The 25,555-nt window shown below is 39.7% G+C and overlaps 1 protein-coding gene across 1 annotated transcript in view; it reads right to left on the reverse strand.

Moving 5' to 3' along the window:
• Positions 1 to 25,555, reverse strand: part of ERC2 (ELKS/RAB6-interacting/CAST family member 2) — a 999,532-nt gene that overhangs the window by 832,456 nt on the left and 141,521 nt on the right. The window lies entirely within an intron of this gene.

A 25,555-nucleotide genomic window follows, 5' to 3' on the forward strand; every position in this document is an offset into this window, starting at 1 on the left:
TAAAAATATAACTCACCCCTGTAAAGTAAAATTACATTTCAGTGCTTTTTAGTACATTTACAAAGTTGTAAAACCATAAACAAATAAATTTTAGAATATTTTCATCATCCCCAAAAGAAATTCTATACCCTTTAGAAGTCACTACCTATCTTCCTCCCTCTCCTCAAGGCCCTAGCAACCACTAATACTTTCTGCCTCTATGGATGTGCCTATTCTGGGCATTCCAAACCAATGGGATCATCCTGTTTTCAGGGTTCATCCATGTTGTAGCATGTATCATGCTACATTTGATAGATGAACATTATTCCAATATAGGGTCTTACTACATGGTATTTATCCATTCAACAGTCAATTTATACATAAATATTCATAGCACCATTATTCATAGTAGCCAAAAAGTGGAAACAACCTAAATATCAGTCAATTGATGAATGAGTATATAAAATGTGGTATATGCATAAAATGGAGTACTATTTAGTCATATAAAGTATGAAGTACTGGTGGACACTGTAACATGGATGAATCTTAAAAACAATATGCCACATGAAAGAAGCCAGTTATAAAATACTACATGTTACATGATTACACTGACAGGAAATATCCATAATAAGCAAATCCATTGGCAGAAAACAAATTGGTGATTGTCAGGGGAGATTGTGGGGGAGATGAAGGATATCTATTAAAGTAGCATGTCTTCTTGGGGGGTGATGAAAATCAGCCCTTGAAAGTTGTTTGTTTTTGAGGGGTGTTTCTTTCAGGGGTGATGAAAATGTTCTGGAATTAGCCATTTGGTTCAACAACTTCGTGAATATACTAAAAACCAATGAATTTTACATGTTAAATGGATGAACTGCATGGTACATAAATTATATCTCAATAAAGCTGTCATAAAAAACATCAAACTGGAGCCCATTATACAGAGTGAAGTAAGCCAGAAAGATAAAGAACATTACAGCATACTAACACATATATATGGAATTTAGAAAGGTGGTAACGATAACCCTATATGCAAAACAGAAAAAGAGACACAGAAGTACAGAACAGACTTTTGAACTCTGTGGGAGAAGGTGAGGGTGGGATATTTCGAAAGAACAGCATGTATATTATCTATGGTGAAACAGATCACCAGCCCAGGTGGGATGCATGAGACAAGTGCTCGGGCCTGGTGCACTGGGAAGACCCAGAGGAATCGGGTGGAGAGGGAGGTGGGAGGGGGGATCGGGATGGGGAATACGTGTGAATCTATGGCTGATTCATATCAATGTATGACAAAACCCACTGAAATGTTGTGAAGTAATTAGCCTCCAACTAATAAAAAAAAAAAAAACTTGAAGTGGGACTACAAGGTAATGTGACCTTCTTCCACCAGCCCGCCATCCCTAAACCACACCAAAACAAACCACACAGAAGTATCGACAGTGTTCGGCCCACTGATGTGGCTGCTGCCAAGCCTCTTGAGAGTATGCAACTGTCTTCAAGCCATTTAAACATTCCTGACAAGGGCAAATCTCTGTCCTCTTAAAGTGGCTTGGATTTCTGGAATGATCAAAGTTTACTTGGAGACAAACACAATGAAATACAATGATCGTACCAGAAACTATCTTTCCTGGGAGTGACCAAAATAAGGTTAGTTTTCTTATGTAGTTCATAAACTAGTCAGAAGGGAATTCCAAAAAATGCCAAAATGCTTTGAGCAAAGACAGCAGCACTGGAAGACAACCGCTGTTAAGGCTGCTGCCCCTTTGGATGGGCAAGTTGTCTAGTGCCCTGATCCTTTGCTTCCAAACCTGCAAAATGGGACTAATCATAATGCTTACCTCAGAGTTCCTGTGAGGAATAACTAAGGTAATGCATCAAGTGCCAGACTTGAAAATGAAGGGAGGAAGGAAGTGTAGTAGACAAGAGAAGTAGCAAAGAATAAGAAGAAGAGAGGAATGAAGGGGGGAAAAAATCAGTCCATTTATCCATTCAATACTCATTTACCCAGTGTCTTCCTCATACCTGTGAAATATCAAAAAAAAGAGAGAGAGAGAGAAAACAAAAAGAAATGGTCCTTGCTCCCAATCCATGTGGACATGTAAACCAATAGCAGCAATATGACAGAAGTCACAGCCAGGTGGCTAGAAATGCAGGGAAGGTGTAACCCAGGCTAAAGAAATGTAAGAAAACACAAGAGCTACCCAAACTAAGAGGTACCACTGAGCTATGTCTTGAAGAATAAATGAGAGCCAACCCTGGGAAGAATGAAGGAAAGAGTGGAGAAAGTATAAAAGCCCAGAGGCAAAGACAGACTAGACCTATTAAGGAACAGTAATGACAAAAATCTTTATAGCCCTTCCATAGCCCAGGTGCCATTCTAAGCATTTTTCATTCTTCACAAACACCCAGTGAGACAGGGCATTTAATGAAAGACAACATGCAGGCAGAGTGGTTAAGTAACCTGCACTAAGCTACCCAGCCAGGTAAGCGCCACAGTCAGGTGTTCATCCACCTCGAAGTCTGACCCCAGCATCTTGCATGAACCAGTATACTACCTGAACTCTGAACTGGTATAAATACTTCTCCAGGGGGTCTTCCCAACCCAGGGATTGAACCCAGATCTCCTACACTGCAGGCAGATTCTTTATCGTCTGAGCTATCAGGGAAGCCCATATACACTTCAGGATGGCTGAAAAAAGAAACGGGGGGGTGGCTAGAGTGGCCAGAACAGACAAGGCAGGCAATTCTGACAGCTGTTAACAATTCTCAAAATAAAACTCAGCCACTCTAACCAAGCAATTCCTCACTCTGAGATGGTCACAATGGATATCTCTAGGTTGTACATTAAGAAAACTTACTTTCCAGGTAATCATTTTATTAGTTACTGAATGACTTCAGCATTGACCAAACACAATCTGATAATCTATAATCCAGCGTTTAAAAATGTCTCAAAATCTATTTTTCATTTAGTTTTTATTTTCTTTTTTAAAAAGTTTATTTTTTAATAAGTGGAAAATTGCTTTACAAATTTGTGTTGGTTTCTGCCGTACAACAATAATCAATCATAATTACATATATAGATATATATATAGGCTAGGGTATGCTGCTGTGACAAAAGCACAAAAACCCACACTCTGAAAGATGAATCCATCTAACATCCTGATGGCATGGAATCAGAATTCTTAGAGCTCACAGAGGCCCTGAAGATTAGCTTGTTAACTTCATCTTACAAGTGAGAAAATCAGATCCACTCAGGTTAAATGACAGGCCCAAGAGCACACAAACATACTGCAAAAGCCAGAATCTTGGTTTCTGGGATCCTGGACTCCATCCTCTAACAACCCTAAAAGTAGACCAAAAGGAGGTGGTTCTCCAGTTTGACAACTTAGAAAATAGCAGTGGTGTCTCTTATAGGGAGGATGAGAGACAACCTAAATCATCTGACTTCTACATCATCCGGTCCTATCCAATAGTTAAACAGCACCGGACACTCCAAGGATAACTTATTGAGACCTCATTTCTAAGACCTTGCAATTAGTAATGACTACTATGTAGCGATTAGAGATGAGGTGTTAGTCACTCAGTCCTGTCCAACTCTGTAACCTGATGGACTGTAGCCCACTAGGCTCCTCTATCCATGGAATTCTCCACACAAGAATACTGCAGTGGGTTGCCATTCCCTTCTCCAGGGGATCTTCTTGACCCAAGGATCAAAACTTGGTCTCCTCCACTGAAGACAAGTTCAGTTTAAAAAAAAAAAAAAAAAAAAAACTCTCTAAAAGATCAAGATACATGAATACAAGTGAAAACTCTAGCAAAGTCAAAGCACTTTTTCAAAGGTGCTTTGAAACACTTTTTTGTTGTAGTTCAGTTGCTCAGTAGTGTCTGACTCTTTGTGACCCCGTGGACTGTAGCCTGCCAGGCTCTTATGTCCAAGGAATTTTCCAGGCAAGAACATTGGAACGGGTTGCCATTTTTTCCCCCGGGGATCTTCCCGGACCAGGGATTGCACCCATGTCTCCTGCATCGGCAGACAGATTCTTGACCACTGAGGCACCAGGGAAGCTCTAAGGGTTAAAAAATAAGAAAATGCACAGTTTTCAATCTCCCCTCTTCTATAATTACTCTATTCCTTCACATTGAATCATCTCCCACTTCTCAACCATGAAAGCACATTTAAATCTCACTGGATAAATAATCAAAGGCATGCATTTCAGTTTGTAACCTACATCAGGGAACTATAAACCAGCAACTTATTAGGATGTGTCCAGGAGCCATCTCTTAGGAATTTCTCAGTCATCACTGTGGTGTCAACTCCCCAAAGCCTCAACCACTCTTCCTGCTGCTTCCATTCCACTACATATTAGGAGAAAGAAGCCCTTCCAATATCCACCTGCGTGGGAATGGGACATTGCCAGGTGATCCAACCTCATTCCTGGGAGCCAATCAAATTTCTATCAACTTGGCACTTATAACACAAGTATAATAGGTGGCAAAAGAGTTAATTCTCTTCAAGCACAGAAGTGAGTCTATGGTTGGATGAGTATTCAGAAAGTTTTTTACTCCCCACCCTGATTGTGGGGTCATCCTCCAGTTGTCCTCAAAGAATCAAAGCTAAGAAGGCAAACTCCCTTATCCACAGCTGACCACTGAGGACACCAAAGAAAGTAAAGCAGCTGTGACAACAGACATCCAGGCTTCTCTCTGCAGTCACTCTGCTAAGGAGTCCAAACAGAATGCATCATATTTACCCTGATATCTGGCCTTTAACCCAGTTCTTTTCTCCCCACACTTAATTACATACTTTGAACTCTATCCTGGATAGTAAAGGCGAACCCCTTTACTGACTCACTGGAAAACATTGAAGGCAGAAGGAGAAGGGGACAACACGGGATGAGATGGATGGTTGGCATCACCAACTCAACGGACATGAGTTTGAGCAAGCTTCGGGAGTTGGTGATGGACAGGGAAGCCTGGCATGCCGCAGCCATGGGGTCACAAAGAGTCAGACACGACTGAGCGACTGAACTGAAAGGCTAACCCCAAATCCAGTACACAGAAGGAAAAAAGCTTAAAATTATTGGTCTGGTCATTAAACACAGGTAAATGGAATGGGAACCAAAGAGATGAGCTTGTGCACTTGATTCCAAGTTACAGACAATAAACTAGGTCATAAGGACTTCTGCTTCTGGTGTTATGGCAGGCTTATTTTCTGATACAACCTCCTAGTACTCAACATTCAGATAAAGGCAAAATATATCTTTCAAAGCATCGCCATGCTCACAAAAAGGCAAGGGAAATTGCCAAGAAGAAAAGAGATTTAGAGAGAGATAAAGTTAGCTCCTCAAGGGTAGGTTCTGGGCCAAATTTGTATCATACCCCCAACTCTAGCACATAATAGGTTCCCAATAAATAGTGAGTAAAATATGGACAGAAGATGAGAGAACCAAAAAGGAAATTGTTCACCCAACAGTCAGTACAGGAGAACAATGTGAGGCAGAATAGTTTCCATTTTTCTTTGGTTTGCTGTAGTTAGGCTGGGAATGGGGCAGGAAGGGGAGGTAGTGGTGGTGGGAGAAGTAGGAAGAATATTCTTGACCTCAGATTACTCTGTCCTGTTCTCTCTCCCAAAACTCAAAATTCCTCACGTCCACCAGCTCACTTGTCTGACAATACTGCTCCAAAGCTGCCAGAACTATGTCCACTTCACAAGAGAATAAATTGAGCTGGCTTAAGGGATTTTATTGCAATCACATCATTAGCAAACATGGGCCAGAGTCTAAAATTGAGGTTTCCTCCAGCCAATTCTGAAGTCTCCCCTGCTCTAAAAATACTATAGAACTTCATTTTACACAATTCTTACAGGCTTCCATAGTTACTTAATTTTGAAAAAAGGAGAACAATGAAAACTAAGAAACTAAGCCATACTTGAGTTTATATGGAAAAGGGGAGAAAATATACTTTGCTTTAGCCAATGTTTAGGAGAGTGACTTCCAACAGCCACTGGAGTCAGAATCTAATCCAGATTTCAGAATGTCTAAAACACAAAAAAAGGTAAATAGAATGAAAGCATAATTATATATGTATGATGTACATGGAACACACAATTATTTAAGTAGGGCCTAGCCAGATGTTTAGAATCTACTGTGTCTTATCCCCAAACATGGAAAATATGAGTTCCTGGCAGATTTGAAAAAATTTGTGACCTTAAGCTCTTTTCCACACTATGGGGAAAAAGCAAAAAATGATAAAGTTTTGGACTATAAAGCAGTTTAGAGTTTCACTGCTATGAAAACCGTCTCTGAGCTTTATAAAAATATGAATTGGCTTATATCCAAAAGTCTTGAATTTTTTTTTTTAATAAATCCTTACTCCTTCTCAAGAAAGGGCTTAACATAACTCTTTCAAAGAAAACAGAATCTCTTTGCAGACAACTTGGCCCGCTCCACTTCTCCTGTGACTTTATTTTCCTATTTATCATTTCCCAGGTTGTCTCTAATCATATAGTAAGGGCAGGTCCTCTGATCCCTTCTTCCATGATCCCGTGCGCAGGATGTGCAGTGCTCCTCATGGCTGCAAACCTCCCACAGGCTGTGTCGTGTGTGTGAAAAGACAAAGAGCAGGCACTGGCTAAAAACACGTGGCCCCAGTGTGCTGGGGAAGAGGTGCTCTACTGAGAAGAGTACAAAAAGTTAATATTTAGACATATGATCTAGGCATTCTCCTTTAGGGTAAAGGAGGCACAGCGCTAATAGAGAATACTGATAGGTGACTTTTTTTAAGCAGCAAAGTACCAGTACCCTGGGATTCTCAGACAGATGCACTGTTAGTGATAACTGCAGAGCCCACTCTGGTTGATAATACGTGACATTCTGCCAAGATTGATAATACTAAGAACAGTATACATGGGAAAGCCCTCTTGGCAGTTGCTTTTGTAAGCAAGAAGGAGTTCTGGTTTTCATTACAGACCAATACTATAAGGTGGCACAATACTGGAATATTGTACTGAGCTGAGAGCTAGGATTTAAGTTCTAATTCCAGCCTTCCTACTTATCAATTACATAATTGGAGAAAATCACCAGACTTGCCTGGGCTTCCAAGAGCAGTTGTGATGAGCTGGGTTTTGAATCCTGCAGCTATCCATGACAGCCTATGTTACCTTGGACAAGTTACTTAAGTACTGTGAGCAAATAATTCATCCATAAACAAGAAATAATCATCATAACTAACTTACAGAGTTCACACAAAGACGACATGAGATGTTCATCAAGTGAACAAGTTCCCACAAAGCATGAAGCACAGGGCCTGGCACATAAATGAGGGCTCAATAAATGTTCATTGTTTTCATTGCTGTGCAGACTGTGTGGTGGCTAGAGGCCCAGAATTAAAATGTCTCTCCTTCCTCCTCTCATTTGGACAAGGAAAAGAAATGAATAAACATAAAATTTTGACCACTGAATACATGTAACAGTGAGAAACAAAATGCTAACTACTATGGCATTTTTTAAATAAGGGAAAATAGGAAACAGTTGTTTTAAGACCAACTCAAAGATGGATAAAATTGATTTCCCATCAACTTGTCTATAAATAACTCTGCAAAGGGGCTCTAGGAAATAACTGTTTCTATTTTGAAGGTCGGGGTTCTTTCCCTGTTACCCAGTAATATATAAGCAACTAAAGGAAAGTGGCATCCCCTGACACTGACACTGTTCAACTTGTTACAGGTGAAAAAAGAAATAAAAACAGAAGTATAAGACCTAGATACTTTTTTAATGTGTTTAGAGAAGTAATCCCAAACATGTAATCATAAAAATGATGGTTAAAGTTGGAACGCTTCCAATTATTAATAGCCACTGCCACATGCAGTTAGAGAATAGTTCTTTCATTTTAATTGCTTAGCAAATCTTTACTGTAAATGGCATTTTAAAATCTTTACTGCAATTTCCTTCCCTGTCACCTCCCTTTCACCTCCCAACATGTCCATTTAACAAAACTGCTTACCATGTAAGTATTTTTAATACAAGTAAGAGAACTTAGATTAATATCAATGTAAAAAGTTGGGTGGCAGGCTTTGAACTACTGATTTTTCCCTACTCTAACCAACATGTTTGCTCAAATTCTAGCCCTTGCTATTCAAGTTTTCATAAGGAGTTCAGTTCAGTAGAGTCATTTAGTCGTGTCCAACTCTTTGCAACCCCATGAACTGCAGCACACCAGGCTTCCCTATCCATCAAAAACTCCTAGAGCTTACTCAAACTCACATCCATAGAGTCAATGATGCGATCCAACCATCTCATTCTCTGTCATCCCCTTCTCCTCCCACCTTCAATCTTTCCCATCATCAGGATGTCTGGCTCTAGGTGAGTGCTCACACCACTGTGGTTATCTGGGTCATGAAGATCTTTTTTGCATAGTTCTGTGTGTTCTTGCCACCTCTTCTTAATATCTTCTGCTTCTGTTAGGTCCATACCATTTCTGCCCCTTTATTGTGCCCATGTCTGCATGAAATGTTCCCTTGGTATCTCTAATTTTCTTGAAGAGATTTCTAGTCTTTCCCATTCTACTGTTTTCCTCTATTTCTTTGCATTGATCACTGAGGAAGGCTTTCTTATCTCTCCTTGCTATTCTTGGAGAATAGCATGAGGAGCGATTCTCCCTAAGTACTCTTCTGCTTCTCGAGTCACTGCCTACGAAGAGGCAGGGGGAACTGACCTCCACGCTGCTCAGAATGTTACCACTGGATCAGTAGCAACAGCATCTCCTGAAATCATGTAAGAATGGTGGAATCTCAGGTCTCACTCAGACCTGCAGAATCAGAATCTGCATTCTAACAAGACTACCAGGTAATCTGTAGGTGCATAAAGCCCTAAGAAGCACTTTTCTGGACTTGGGAAAAAAAAAAGCTTTAGCACTATTAAAAATAATTATATGGGCACTGAACAGTGAGGAAGGAAAATATCATGAAAATAGTACTGTAATATAGTGTTAAGGAGCACACTGAAAAGTCAGTTTGTGTGATTAATAAAATCTGAGTAAACTTTGAGTAGTGTCCCTTAATACAATACTAGATGAAACAGGCAAACAGGGCCATTCATTCATTCATTCAACAGCAATTGAACTATGTGCTGACAGGCATATACACTAACCTTCCTTTCCAAGTCAAAAAAATAAATCCTGGGACTTCCCTGGTGGTCCAGTGGCTAAGATTCTGCACTCCCAATGCAGGGGGCCTGGGTTCAATCCCTGATCAGGGAACTAGATCTCCCATGCCACAACTAAAACCCAATACAGCCAAACAAATAAATTTCTTAAATTAAAAAAAAAGAAATCCTCCCAGGTTAAATATAAACAAACATATATTTTATTATATATATATTATCATATATGTATAATATATTATGACTTAAATATAAGTAATATATATTTTAAACAAAATAGATGACTATATTATAAATATTATACATTATATAATATTATCATATACACTGTTTATTTAATTTTTTTCACTTTTATTACACTATTTTATTTGGGAGAAAATGCATTTAAAAATTTCCAACATGTTAAGATTTAGAACAAAAAAGGAAGACATGGCCCCAAAGAAAGTAGCTGTAATGAAGAGTAGCTGGCTGGGATGAGCAGTAAAAGACTTTCTATTTAGCCCTCTGAACACTGTTTATTTTTAAGTGATACATAATATCCAAATTTTAATTCTGTACTACTATGTCAGTTATTGCTGTTTAAAAGACAATCTGGCACTTCCCTGGTGGCTCAGTTGTAAAGAATCTGCGTGCTAATGCAGGAGACACAGGTTCGATCCCTGGTCCCAGAAGATCCCACATGCCTTGGGGCAACTAAGCTCACGTACCACAACTACTGAGCCTGCACTCTAGAGTCTGTGAGCCACAACTACTGAACCTATATGTTGGCCTATTGAAACCTGAGTGCCCTAGAACAAGTGCTGCCGTTAGGAGAAGCTACTGCAATGAGAAGCCCGTGCACTGCAACTGTAGATTAGCCCCAGTCACCAAACTAAAGAAAAGCCTACAGAGCAGTAAAGACCCAGCAGAGCCACAAATAAATAAGACAAACTGAGGCAACCTTTAAAGACTCATCTAAACTGCCAAGTACTAGACTTTACATCCAACTATTTTATTCACTTAAAGTTTTAGCTAGCACATCCATATGCATGTCTGTGCTCTTTGTGGAATTTTAAGTGGCTGGAAAAACCATGAGAAGTCCGAGCTGAACCTTCTTTTACAAACTCTATCTTGAACAGTATACACAAAAAATGTGAATATACTGGGCCATAAGCAGCCTAATCACTAAACTCTCCAAGTTTTTCATTTTCTCAGTGAACTAGAATCAAAGACCTAAATCTTTATTTGTTTCTCTGATGTAAAAGTAAGATTACTACTGTATTCACACAATGCTTATGATCTTTAATATTGTATATACATATATTTTTATATTACATATTATATGTATACAGAGAGAATGTACCATATCGCATACATAAAGATATAGCCAATATACCAAAGGAACGTAAAATGAATAGATAAGAAGGAAGTAGAAAAAAATACATCAAAATGATCACTGCTGGGGAAAAAGGGAATAAAGAATGACTACTGAAGAGTATGGGATTTTGGGGGGAGGTAATGAAAATGTTTTAAATGAATATAGAAAAAAAAATCAAATTGAATATATTTAAAGGTAAATTTTATGATACATGAGATATCTCAAAGATGTTAAAAATGATGGGAGGTGGGAGCATTATGGATGCCTTCTGCAAATATTTTTTCCAAGAATAATTTTTGAATGCCTACTGCTAAAGACTGCATGTTTAGATCCCCCTAAAATTCTTATGTTGAAACCTAATCTCTAATGTGATGGTACTTAGAGGTGGGAAGTTCAGGACCTGATAAGATCCTCAGAGTAGAAACCTCATGAATGGGAATAATGTCCTTATAAAAGAGGTCCCAGAGAGCTTCTTCGCCCCTTCTACCACGTGAGGACACAATGAGAAAACAGCTGCCTATGAACTACAGAGCAGGCCTTCACCTTGATCCTGGACTTCCTAAATTCTAGAACTATAAGAAATAAATGTTTGCTGTTTATAAGCCACCCAAGGTACGGCATTTTTATTTTAGCAACATGAATGGACTAAGACACTTGTCATGTGCTCTTCACTGCTAGGTTAGTTAACAGTCTTTGATTTCCAAGCAACAGAAACTGATTTGGCTTTACCTTAAGCTAAAGAAAGGAATGTATGAGAAAGATATCAGGCTATCTCCCTGAATCAAAACAGCAATTGTGAAAACAAAACCAAGGGGAAAAGTAAGCAGGACATAGCAGGAATCGCTGCAAGAAGATGTGACTTGGTCCAACAACTCTGCTCCAAACTGTAAATACTCACTCAACAGAAGACAAAGTGATACTGGCACGGGCCAGGGGTCCACCACAAATGAATCAGTTGTGGCAGGTGACCCTGCCCTTCAGAAGCTACTCAAAAGAAAAACCTTGTTTAAAGGTGGGCAGAGAACCCAAGAAGAATCTACTACAATTGCTGTTATAAGTAAAGATTTTAAAAAGAAGCAAAATATGAATAACATAAGAGTGCTAAACAGCAATATGTACAAGACTGTGGTGATCTTCTAGTACAAACATAACCACGCCAATTCACGCTTTTGATATGCAATAGCAGACATGAATTAAGAGATCAGCAAACTTAGAGAAGTATTGACTTCCAGAAGGAAATAGAGTAAAAAATAAACTTGACAGTCAAAGTCCTAGACACTTGATTGAGAACAGCTCTCTCAGTTAAGAACCCTATCTTTGACGTCTAACAGTCCCTCTGCAGCTTTGGAACTCACTAGCTGTGGGGTCAATCTGGTCACTCATTAGCTACAGGGTCCCTCATCCTTTGGAGGGCTGTGTGACACTAACAGGTTACTTCTGTTCTCTAGATTTTACTTTCCAGCTATTTTAAAAGCTAATAGGGACATCCCTGATGATCTAGTGGCGAAGACCCTGAGCTCCCAGGGCAGGGGGCCCAGGTTCAATTCCTGTTCGGGGAATTAGACCCTGCATGCTGCAGTTAAGATCCAGCATAGTCAAATAAATAAGTACTTTAAAAAAAAAGTGGTAATAATAAAAACATCTCACAAAACCAAGATGAAGCACACAGATAATGCATATCAGATACTTAGCAAGTCCCACTCCAGTCCGCAGGAAGCCATCATTTTTAAAAGCTGCTATTATTATTAATATACAAACCCAAAATGCAATGGAAAGGAACAATATTAAAGTGGCAGGGTTGAGGGGGAAGTGTGAAATTATGTTTGTCATGTACAAATAAAAACCTGTAACCTAGAAGAAATTTCTGACTTGGCCACTTCAAATGCTAATCTTTCAGTATCAAATAAAACACTCTGAAAGAATAGCCATAGATTTTTCCACAAGCTGGTGTAACATTTTTAAAAGACAACAAGTATCTAACAACAGAATACAGAATGTTGGTGATGAGAGGGATTAGAACAATAATCGTTTTTGCTTCATTTTATAGGAGGATAAACTGAGGCCCAAAAAGCCGGACCACTCCTCACCCAAAGTCAGCAGAGACATCAGCAGTACTAGCTGTAAAGCCTGGGTATGAAACTCACAGCAGAATGCTTTGTCCTGGTCTGTACCTTCCAGTCCCCTGCCACCGGTTTTATTTGGTCACCTAACTACAGAAGGATCCTGTTACCACATAATTAGTGTCAGGACATGTGCAACAGCTGCCACGAGCCAGATTTCCACACTGGAGTCAAACGTCTTTGGCCCAGGCACATCCCTCCCACCACATGCCACTGATGGTATAGCTGCCGTAACCACACTCCATTCCTCAGTGGCTCCAGGACTTCAAGAGTTGGAACAGATGATTAAGTCCAACCATGATGAAGTAACTCATCTCTTTGAAAGGACTTCTTAAAGAATATCTTTTAGAGAATTTTTAAAGGTTTAGCATTCTTCCACCTGAGAGCTTCAGGGCTTCGAAAGGATTTACGGGAATTTCCCCCCAGAAAATGTGAGATACATGTCAAGAATAAAGGGGTCACTTAGGAACCTGGAAAATATAATGGTAAGTCACAGGAGATCCATGTTATCATGGGAAAGCCAAAGAAAAAAACAGAGAGAAGGAATGGTTCTCTTACAGATACCATCACTGGAAGAATATGCTCTATGGCTAAGAAATAAGACCCCTCAATAGCAATCATGAGTAATATCAATTTGATGTTATTTTATTTTATCTGATAATTTTATACATATTATTAATAATTAAAGTTTTCCTTAGCAGAGACTCAGAAACCCATGTAAGCATTCATAAGCATATGGATACATTTCATATGTTTTAACAGTCTTTCTCAAATCTTTAAACCAGTGAAAGTGAATAGAACTTTCTCCAAAAGGATAGTAAAAATTATTTTTAAACAAGGACTTGCAAAGTACTTTTTTCATCCTTGGATATTTATTTTGCTTTATAATTCATTTGAGACCTTTAAAGTCAGGAAGGGAGAAAAAATGGCTTTCAAATTTGAGTCTGGAACAGAGCTAACCCATCAAGTCCAACAGGGATATAAAGAAAGTGTCTAACAGTGCAGACACTGCCGGTGCCCGGAACAAAAGCATTATTGAATGGAAGAAGAATTTAAATTGAAGCAAGTCCTAATGTAAAACCTTAGTAACTCCAAGTCCTACTGCCATTTTTTTCCTAATAAGATAAACTATTAGTTCTGGGTTACATAAATTTCAACATACCAGAGCCCTTAGCAAGTTACAGGGAGGCCCATGGCTCTCCCGAATCCACACATTTGTACATTATTTAAGATGCACGATTGTCCTTCTCACCATTATGAGTCCTTAGCTGTGGAGTAGGAAAAGGTTGGTATACAAAACCAGTGAAGATAGGGGCCTAAAAAATGAGTGGAAATTTTTTGCTGTGTCTTTAAAGGTTTTATTTCTTTACTTTAAAAATCCAAAGGGAAATAAGAGTGGAAAGAATTGCAGGCTTTATGGTTTTAGAAAGGAGGAAAAAAATAAACATAGGATGACTTTACAGTTTACAGTGTCTGAGAAGAGCCTCCTCATTTATTCCTTTAAATAAGCTTTTAAGTCATCTTTTAAATGGCAAAGAAAATTCTGTTATTAGAGGAGTTACTGAAATCCAGTGTGGATTTCAGTTAAGTGCCTGAGTCTTGGATTCAAACAAGAACTGGATCTACCACTGTTTATGTCTATACTGTTTAATCTCTGGCAAATAGTTTGCCCTCAGTTTCTTCCACTGTAAAATGAGGACGATACACTTGCAGTTGTGAGTAGATTTAATATTTATGTTTATATGTAAATTTGTATTTACACATTTATTTATGTATATAGATACACATATAGCTAAGTACAGTTTATGAATTCAATACACACCCTCTCTTCATGTTGCAATTAGTACTACTAGTGAAAACCACCATTTTGCTAGAAAATATCTTTAAAGGTTATTTAGCAATTCACTCAATAAATTCTAGGCAGGATAACACTAACTTGCTTCCTCAGAAAGAGGTCTATTTCTTTGTAAAAGAAGCCTTTTTTGTGTTAAGAATGTTAACACGATCTTCCATCAAATTCATTATCTATTCTTCCTTCATTTGAGTCCAGTTGGAGAGTTTAAGAGTACAAGCTGGTCATTAATTTCTGCCACAACCACTTTCAGGCAACATTCACTCAACTCACTTTTACCTAGCATTTCTTCACTGTGATAAGCTCTATGCTAAGGCACTAAGGATACAAGGACAGATAAAGAATGAGATGTTGTCCTTGGCCTTGAGAAGCTCCTAGTCAAATGAAAGTGACAAATGTGGAGACCAATAATCAAGACAGAAAGGGATAAGGGAACATAAGGGAGTGTGTGCAAATTGCTGAGGCAACACAGTGAATGGAGGTGTCAATGTGGTCTGAGCACAGAAAACTCCACAGAAGATGTGAACTTTGAGTGGGGCCTAAGAACAAAGGAGAATTTCCCAGAGGCAAAAAGGGACGGTATTCCAGGCAGGGTAAAGGATATGAGAAAAGTCTAGAAGTGTGGAAACACCATGGCGTATTGGTGTTTCCAGCAGCAAATGCAGCAGCCAAAGTGGCAGGAGGTAGTTAGAAAGGGGCAATGATTATCATAAAGGACTCAAATATCATAAAAAAAGATGTGAACTTCAAAAACAGTGGTATAAATCAAGTATTTAATACTGCATATTACAAACTGTGGACTTATGAGTGCATTCTCTGAGGTCTGTGAGTTTCATAAAAATTTGAAATTTAATTTTGATGATAATAAAAATAAAATTTTCTAAAATTAAGATACAACTTTGCTTTGTACTGACAATTTATATTTTATTCATTCAAAAAAAAAATACCTACTGAACATCTACTATGTGCCATGCACAATACGAGGCATTGGAGATATAACTGAGCAAAAGAGACAAAGTACCTGAGTTCACAAAACTTAGAGAATCCAAAAAGGGAGACAATCAGTAAACAAATTAAAGTATAGCATATCAGGAAACAGTGCTTCAGAGATAAACAAAACATGAAAATGGTAAGAGGGTATTAATTCATGCAGGATAGACAGGTAGTCCTACTTTCTCACCAATGTGACATTTGAACAAAGATATTTGAAAGATATCTTCAAAAATAAGATTTCATTTCCCCACAGTTGTCACAAACATTCTTAAGGGTCTACAAGAATGCTTCCTACTTTTACCTTAAAAGAGGTTCATATACCAAAGTTTGGGGGAAACATAAGGATGCGTATTTTAGAAGTAGAAGACAGTTATAAAGGAAGGAAGATTAGAGGCAGAGAAACCAGTAAGGAAGGTACTGGAATAATTCAAGCAAAAAGGATAGTAAGGGACTAGCAGATAACCTATACAATTTCTAGGAATATGGCAGGACAGGTAACTATAAACATTAGAAAATGCTAGAAAAAATACAAAATTAAAAGATAATACAAAAATACCACTTTGCATGCATAGATGAACGTGCGTGTAAGTAAGAGAAATCCTCAGAAGCCAAAAACAAAAAGGGAAACAGTGAAAGGAGCTAAGGGTTCATCTGTCAAGGGCTCAAGGCAGGAGCAGAGGGAGTTAGCTTGGGTTAACAGCCTTGGAAGTGTGCAGGAGAACAGGCTCTGGACAAGTTAAAGCTGAGACCCCCTCCATAAAACTGGATCCATGAAACAGTAGACAATACCACAGAAAAATGATAGCCTGAACTCTGGACTCAGGTAAAAGTAGTTTCTCCAAGGGTCTACCTTCATGTGATTAGGGGGTTCATTTTACAAAGCCTAAAGGTCTGGGAACACCCAAATGGAGAAATAAAATTAAAGACAAAAATGATCCCAAGGTGATACCTGCAAAAATAATCGCTATGAAGGTATGGTCTCTCAACCCAGATCATGCAGAACCTCAAAGATCAAATGATATTCAAAGAAAGAAAGACTAAAAAAATTCTAAAACTAATTAAAGGTTGAGGGAAGCAAAATGTATCCAAGTAAGGTAAGTAAAATTAAACTCACACCCAAGCATAGCAAAGCAAAACTACAGAACAAACACTAAGAGAACCAGAGAGGTATTGATATAAAGAACAATGCAAGATGGAAATAAACTTCAAGGAAGTAACACTATCATTTCAATGACAAAAGATAGAAACTGCTAAGACAAAACTTTCAACCTTAGAATTTTACTCCCAGGTAATCTGCCATTCAAGAATGAAGAAAAAATAAAGGTATCTTGAGACAATAACAATTTACCACTAACATAATCCACCTGAAATACCAGTGTGTTATACTAGCTCATAAGAGCCAAATTTTTAGGACTCTTGAGAGTCAGTTGACAATATGTTTGATTACATGAAATCAGCCATGGTGGGAGTATTTACACCTTGGAAAACAGCAAACAGTAAAAATCAGGGCTTTTTGCCCCCAGGGAACCAGCTGTTAAACATTAACCTGCACACCACTAATGTCAAGGAACGTCTAGAATTATGTACTTCAAGAAAAAAGAAAACTCTAGAAGGAAGAATTGATACAAATGAAGGGCATGTGATCAAATAAATATGGTAAAAGTTGTAATTCTAAGCACTGATAATATAAAACAATAATAGTGATAACTAATTTGGAAGGAATCAGGAGTTTATCAACTGGATGATGAACTTGTGCTATGGTAACAATTCCAAAACCTCTATCGCTTAACAAAGCAGATGTTTATTTCTGACTCAAGCTATATATCCTTCAAGGGCAGGAGGACTGGGCCCACTGTAGCCCCCCAAGGTCCTCATCTCAAAACATTCTTTAACAATTGCTATAGGTTATGTGGTCAATTACACACTAGCTCTTGAAGCTTTCTGTTTCTCATACTTCACTGACCAAAGCAAGTCATATGGCCATGCCTAATTTCAAAGGGGACAGGAGAAAACAAAACTACAATATGCCCAGGGGGATATATGAAGAAAAACCATGTAAGACTGGAAGCAAATGATAGGTGTTAAAATGTTCCAAGTTCTTCATGGATTTTTTTGAGAAAACTAAAATGAACAGGTTAACTTTAGACTTTAATTCAAGTGTACATGTTAAAAATCAAATGTAACAGTTAAAAGAATAGACGGTAGAATTATAACTTCCAAATTTGTAGAAAAGGAGGATAAAGAAAATGTAAACAAACAAAACAAGAGGAAATAGACCTATAAATCCAAATATATCAGCAATTACAACAAAGGTAAATAGAACAAACTTACCACCTAAAAGGATGAAAATCATCTTTTAGCATTTTTTAGCACTGTTATATCTGTTTACAAGAAATATACCTAAAACTTAGGTCAGTGAATTCCAAGCCAAGGCCTCGAGACACCTTGCCACTTGCATCCTCTTGAGACTTCTGCTTCTAGCCAAAAACGAGTTACAAAGGCACGATAATCTTCTTGCCTAAAACAACTAATAAACTAGACAACATATAAAACAGAGGTTTCAAGAACAGGGACCCCTAAGAGACGGGAATCAAATGAGGTGAACACTGTAATTGCCCCAGCCTATACCTGGAAGGCAAGATCCAGACTATAGCACAAAGAGGAGAATGCTAGGCAAAGACCTACAGTCTCCCTAATTTGGGAGGTGTTTGGAAAAATCAAGGCAACTAGAGTTCACAGAGCAGTGAGGTGCAGAGGGTCCCCCTTCAGTATTCAGATATTAACCATCACATGGGTGTGAAGAAACTGCCTGAGGCCAGGAAAAGAACCACTCAAAAGTGTAGAGGAAACCATACCTGGAGCTCAGACTTTTGCCCTCTTCATATGAAGAAGCCCAACATACCCTCTTTGAGACTGTAAGACCATGAAAAGAAGACTCAGCCAAAAGTCAGCACCAACCACCAGACATGTGACAGAGGCCACCTCAAACCAAACAGCTCTGTCAAATCACCAGATGACTGCAGTCTCATGAATGACCCTAGAAAAGATCAAAAGAACCACCAAGCTGAGCCCAACCAAGTTAGGCCAAAGCAAATGATCCTCAGAACAATAAGCAAATAAAAGCATTATTTTAAGTCTCCAAGTTTGGGGCTGACTTATTACACTGCAATAGGTAAGTGATATAAAAGCAACCAAAAAGAATGTTGTTTATACAGAAAATGAGCCATAAATGTCCCATCCTTGACACCTGTCAGCACAACCAATATCTAACGGCAACCACAGAAGACTATGAGCCAGAGAATCACAATGGTGTCATCACTCACCTAGAGCCAGACATCCTGGAATGTGAAGTCAAGTGGGCCTTGACTTCACTACGAAAAGCTAGTGGAAGGTGATGGAATTCCAGTTGAACTATTTCAAATCCTGAAAGATGGTGCTGTGAAAGTGCAATATGCCAGCCAATTTGTAAAACTCAGCAGTGGCCACAGGACTGGAAAAGGTCAGGTTTCATTCCAATCCCAAAGAAAGGCAATGCCAAAGAATGTTCAAACTACCGCACAATTGCACTCATCTCACACACTAGTAAAGTAATGCTCAAAATTCTCCAAGCCAGGCTTCAGCAATACATGAACTGTGAACTTCCAGATGTTCAAGCTAGTTTTAGAAAAGGCAGAGGAACCAGAGATCAACTTGCCAACACCCGCTGGATCATCAAAAAACCAAGAAAGTTCCAGAAAAACATCTATTTCTGCTTTATTGACTATGCCAAAGCCATTGACTGCATGGATCAAAATAAACTGTGGAAAATTCTGAAGGAGATGGGAATACCAGACCACCTGACCTGCCTCGTGAGAACTCTGTATGCAGGTCAGGAAGCAACAGTTAGAACTGGACATGGAACAACAGGCTGGTTCCAAATCGGGAAAGGAGTACGTCAAGGCTGTATACTGTCACTGTGCTTATTTAACTTATATGCAGAGTACATCATGAGAAATGCTGGGCTAGATGAAGCACAAGCTGGAATCAAGATTGCTGGGAGAAATATCAATAACCTCAGATATGCAGATGATACCACTCTTATGGCAGAAAGTCAAGAAGAACTAAAGATCCTCTTGATGAAAGTGAAAGAGCAGAGTGAAAAAATTGGCTTAAAGCTCAACATTCAGAAAACTAAGATCATGGCATCTGGTCCCATCACTTCATGGCAAATAGATGGGGAAACAGTGACTGACTTTATTTTTGGGGGCTCCCAAATCACTGCAGATGGTGACTGCAGCCATGAAATTAAAAGACACATACTCCTTGGAAGGAAAGTTATGACCAACCTAGACATTATATTAAAAAGCAGAGACATTACTTTGCCAACAAAGGTCCGTCTAGTCAAGGATATGGTTTTTCCAGTGGTCATGTATGGATGTGAGAGTTGGACTATAAAGAAAACTGAGTGCCGAAGAATTGATGCTTTTGAACTGTGGTGTTGGAGAAGACTCTTCAGAGTTCCTTGGATTGCAAGGAGATCCAACCAGTCCATCCTAAAGGAGATCAGTTCTGGGTGTTCACTGGAAGGATGATGTTGAAACTGAAACTCCAATATTTTGGCCATTTGATGCGAAGAGCTGATTCATTTGAAAGGACCCTGATGCTGGGAAACATTGAGGGCAGGAGGAGAAGGAGACGACAGAGGACAAGATGGTTGGATGGCATCACTGACTCAATGGACATTAGTTTGGGTAAACTCTGGGAGTTGGTGATGGACAGGGAGGCCTGGTGTGCCCCAGTCCATAGGGTTGCAAAGAGTCGGACATGACTGAGCGATTGAACTGAAGGGCAGCCAGTCCCAACTATAGCACGAGTCATCTTCCCCTTGCAGGAAATTAAAACCATTCTGGAAACACATTTTAATTCAGATCTGGAAATAACACAGCTCAAATGTCACATCTACTGTAAAACACTCTCAAGAGTCTGCTGATGGAAATACCCACTTCTTCCTCTTGTTTCCATGGAACACTGAAGAAGGCCCTGCTCTTATACCTATGTCAGGGTATTGTGTGGGCCCCCTGTCCTCGGCAGCAGTGGGCTGCAGGCACAGCTGAATGGTTCACCTCTAACTTGTGGTGAGTCACTTAGCACAGTTACTGTCCCTCAACAATAACTACACTGCATGCAGCATGCTGGGCTATTTTAATCCTTGAGAAAGAGGTCAGAACAGAGATTAAAGGATGACTAAGGAGGCAGCTCTGTGGCAGTGATGACAGAGGGAGCTGGCTTCCATTTATCAAGACCCACCCCCTGCCATGACTCATCCTACCCTGGTGGGGAGAAATACAGAGTGCGGTCTCAAGAGCCAATAGTCCACAAAACAGTTCAAACCTCTAATGAGTCTTTGTGCATCCCCCAAAGTCAGGCTGCTTCAAAATGAGCACCCATCTGGTGCTCTTGGTCACAGAGGAAGATGACAAGCCCAGTCTGAAAAGTCCAGATGAACCATCAACACAACATGTTACTGAGCCTGTTGTAAAGTTAAAAATTAAAATGGCCCTCAGCCCCTGGCTACCTCTGAGACCTCCCTTCTCACCACTCTCAGCCTCCTCACCAGGCTGCAGCGACCCTGGCCTCCTGGCTGTTTCTCCAGCACACTCCTGCCCCAGGGCTGCTGCCTCTGCTCCTCCCCCTGACTGGAATGCTCTTCCGCCAAATGGCTGACTGGGTCCCCTCTCACTTTATTTAACTCTCCACTCAAGCATCATTTCCTCAGGGAGGTCATCGTGAACTACCCCATCTAAATTAGGTCCCTCACATACACTCTGGCATTCTCTATTCCCCCACCCTTTTTGCTTCCTCATACCACACTGCATCACCAGACATTTCCACCATCTACCTATCTTTAATTAGTGTGTCTTATCTTCTAACTAGATGTGAGCCCCATGAATGTGGGGATTTGACTGCTTGTTAAAAACTGAACACTCAGTGCAGAAAACAGTGCCATGAACCTAGTGGACAGCCAATAAATATTTGTTCCATGAATTAATTTACTAACTATACAATGTGTCCTATACAGTACAAATGTGTCCTCAATATGTTTTGAGTGGCTCATGAAAATTGGATTACAAGCTCTATAAAGATGGATGCTATACTTGTCTTGCTCATTTATATAAAAATAGTAACACTTAAAAAGTACTCTGCACTGAGCCTCATGTTAAACTTTATATGCATTTTATCACATCTTCTTCAAAACAGCTTTATGAAGTGAATTACCATCCCCTTTTTACAGATGAGGAAAGTAAGGCTCCAACAGAGGAAGTCACAGCCAAAATGTGAGTCTGACTCTGAAACACAAGTTCTTAAAGTCAGTATTATGCTGCCAGGTCGGAAATAGAATTAACAAATGACTGGAATTTGACCTGCACCGGTCACAACCTCCTCCAAGTAACTTCATCCATCCACAGCCAAGCTTCATGTCAGTTGTCCCTGCTTCTGCCTCCTCCCCAGTCCATTGGCTAAATGGATCAAGAAAAAGGCCTCTGCTAATAGTCCATAGTCTGACTGGGCCATGATATGTCTCTCAGAAAACTGAAATTGGAAACTGAGTGCCTGAGGAAGTCAACGGAGGAAGCAAAATTACAAAGAACTCCTCAAGAGGATATGGGGCCTTGGCAAACCAAAGTCCCAGGGAAGCCCAAGTTGTAAGGATGCAAAATGAACATGGAGAAGGCTGTGGAAGGTAGACAGTAATGAGGGGAGAAGAGAGCAGGAAAGCCATAGAAATGACCTAAGGAAGAGCCGGCTTGGATACGAACAGTGCTTCAGTTTCAGCTCCAGTGAGCCTCTCTTAAAGTGGCTTAACAGTCTCAACTTACCCAATCAACCATAGTGCGATAAATTAGACTAAAATAAAGTACTTTGCCAACAAAGGTCCCTCTAGTTAAAGCTATGGTTTTTCCAGTAGTCATGTATGGATGTGAGAGTTGGACTATAAAGAAAGCTGAGCACCGAAGAACTGATTCTTTTGAACTGTGGTGTTGGAGAAGAGTCCAACACCCTTCAAGGGACTCTCAAGAGTCCCTTGGACTGCAAGGAGATCCAACCAGTCCATCCTAAAGGAAATCAGTCCTGAATATTCATTGGAAGGACTGATGCTGAAGCTGAAACTCCAACACTTTGGCCATCTGATTTGAAGAAATGATTTATTTGAAAAGACCCTGATGCTGGGAAAGATTGAAGGTGGGAGGAGAAGGGGATGACAGAGGATGAGATGGTTGGATGGCATCACCAACTCAATGGACATGAGTTTGAGTAAATTCCAGGAGTTGGTGATGGACAGGGAGGCCTGACATGCTGCAATCCATGGGGTCGCAAAGAGTCGGACACAACTGAGCGACTGAACTGAAAGTATAGGATGAGAAATGGCATTCTTATCCATAGGACCCTCTGTGGAACCACCTTGAACTGCTTACTAATCCTGGACATGTAGAAGTGAGAGCTGGGAGAATTCCAGATTTAAAATTGTTCTTCTTCCATCACTGCTGACCTTCTCAAGGACACCAACTTCTGTTCATGGCCATTTCTGACCAGAAGGAGACCTCCTGCAGCTGTGCATACCCAGATTGTTCAGTAGGTTCCCTCAGCAGAGCTTGTGGGCCTCTAGTGACTTATTTCTTTCTTTATGCCACAGCCTCTCGTTCTCAGGCAGCAGCAGGATAGAGGTTGCATCAGGCACCTGTTCTACCTCTCCTCAACTCCTCTATTCTCTAAGAACTCTCCTCACTCATGATTTCTTTCCTCAAGGGCCCCACAATCTCTGTTCCTACAATCTGGCTTTCTTTTGGTGAACCTCAGTCCATCAAACCAGGGCTGCATATGTCTAGATCCCACTTATGTTTAAGAGTTCAAGTTCTTTCTCTACATAGGCAACCTGGGAACATACAAAAGGGGGTGCTGCAGCCTAACTAACTCCACCTGCTGACCAATTTCAACTTGGTCCCAGTCAAAATATCCTCGTAGAAGACAACTGAAAGGTACCAGACCCCTATACACATTTCATTACTCTTAAGTACATATTTGTGCCGCTATCAAAAGCAACGCCACATTCCCTCAAGAGAATCAGAGAACCACAATTCACTCCTTCTAGTTTGCATATGATAAAACTTGGAGTTATAAAAAGACAAGGAGGAACCTCAGGTCCGAAAAAGTCAGCTATAAGTAAGGAGACTTCCTCTGTAGGATCTACCTTCCTCAAAGCACGATGTGTTTTAGTTCAGAAAGCACTAACTGATGGCTAGTTTCAACAGCATTATACGGGAACCTATGACCATGAAGAGATGTGTTAGGTCCTCTTCAAGGTAACTAAGTGGGAGTGAGGTCAACCTACACATTTATGTGATAAGAGGAATTTGTACATGCCATACCTGAGACAAAAATAAAGTGCTAGAGTAACCTCAATTAGGGGTGTAAAAAATAAACATGACCAGAAGGGCTCCAAGGAGAAGGTCCTCATGCTTCCAGTCCAAGCTTGAACATTCTCTGCTCACAGAGGCTTCCACGACCTCAGAGAATAGCATTGTGTTCTGGCTACACAACCCCACAGCACCTTGATATTTCTTTCACTTCTGTAACTGACTCATTATTTCCCATATTTTTGTCACTAGATACAAACTCCACAAAATCAGGAATCTCATCCTCAGTATCTACCAGGGTGCTTTGCACACTACAGGTACACAGCAAAGAAATGTATGTGTATGTACACATGTGGGTATGTATTTGTGTGTGTGTGTGTATAATGAATTGAGCTAGAAATGAGTAGGATGTACCAAAACCATATTAGAGAAAGAGAAGGTGCAAATGGGAATTTTCAAAATAGCCTTTGCAAAGGCATAGAAGTGAGAAAGGAACAGAGAAAAGAAAAGGCAACACAGGAGGGCAAATAATAGCATCAGTAACACTTACCAACCCCTTACAGTAGCCCCATACATGGATTTTCTCATTTAATCCTCCCAGTACTCTTAAGACAGAGGTAGTATTATTAGCCCTGTTTTACAGACAGGGGAGCTGCAGTAGAGAGAAGTCAAGTAACCACCCAGAGTTAAACTCACCCAAGGTCACACACTGAAGAGTAAGAGCCAGACTGGAAACCCAGTCTGAGATCAGTGAGTCTGACCTCAGAAGCTGACCTCTTCATCACCATCTCACACTGTATTTGAAAAACAACAGCAGACTTTGTCAGAAGAGAGAGAAAGAAGTCTAGATTTGGTGTTTGGAAAAGTACAAGAACGTCTCCTCTGAGAGCTGGTTTCCTGAAAGATGCAGCCACAGCCACTGGCATCCTAAAAGAAATTCAAGTAAAAACAGTGGAAGAGCAGGTCCACTGAGAGCAATAGCTACATCAAAGCTCAGATATTTCCCTGTGTCTTCCAGAAGTGCCTTCTCCTCCACTCCCAATTCCTCCTAGGTCATCTTCTTTCATTTTCCAATAAAAAGGTATTCATGGATCCTGACAATGATTAAAAGCAAAATCTTTTTTTGCAAATTGTAGCATGGGAAATAGACTTCCAATATTTAAAAGACTTTGTTACAAACAAGCTAAAGTATAAATTCTGTTTTGGAGGAAAGCTTAAATTTTTCTTACTCTTTTACCCTGACTTCATTTATAACATAAATCAGAAACAAATTCAGTTATACAAAATGTTGAGGGATGAAAATTATTCTGCACAATAGTACTTTTTTATATTTTATTCATTTATTTTAAATAGGAGGATAGTTACTTTACAATATTGTGTTGGGTTTTGCCATACTTTTTAAAAAGAGTTTAAAGGACCTTCCAAAGGACTGGTTAAGTAACTGTCTGACAGTTAAAGTAAGCCAATGACTTCTGTGACATTCTAGCTTTTGGTAGATTTTGAAGATCCACCATATCCTGAAGTAGATACAGTTCACAGTTTTATATTTTGTAAAAAAATAAATAAATAACCACTTTCGTGACTTCCCTTGGGGGCTAGTGGTTAGGAATCCGCCTGCCAATGCAGGAGACACGGGCTCGATTCGTGGTCCAGGAAGATCCCACAAGTCACTAAACAACTAAGCTCCTGAACCACAACTACTG

The sequence above is a fragment of the Cervus canadensis genome, chromosome 22 (genome assembly GCF_019320065.1).
Source record: "Cervus canadensis isolate Bull #8, Minnesota chromosome 22, ASM1932006v1, whole genome shotgun sequence".
Taxonomy (NCBI): domain Eukaryota; kingdom Metazoa; phylum Chordata; class Mammalia; order Artiodactyla; family Cervidae; genus Cervus; species Cervus canadensis.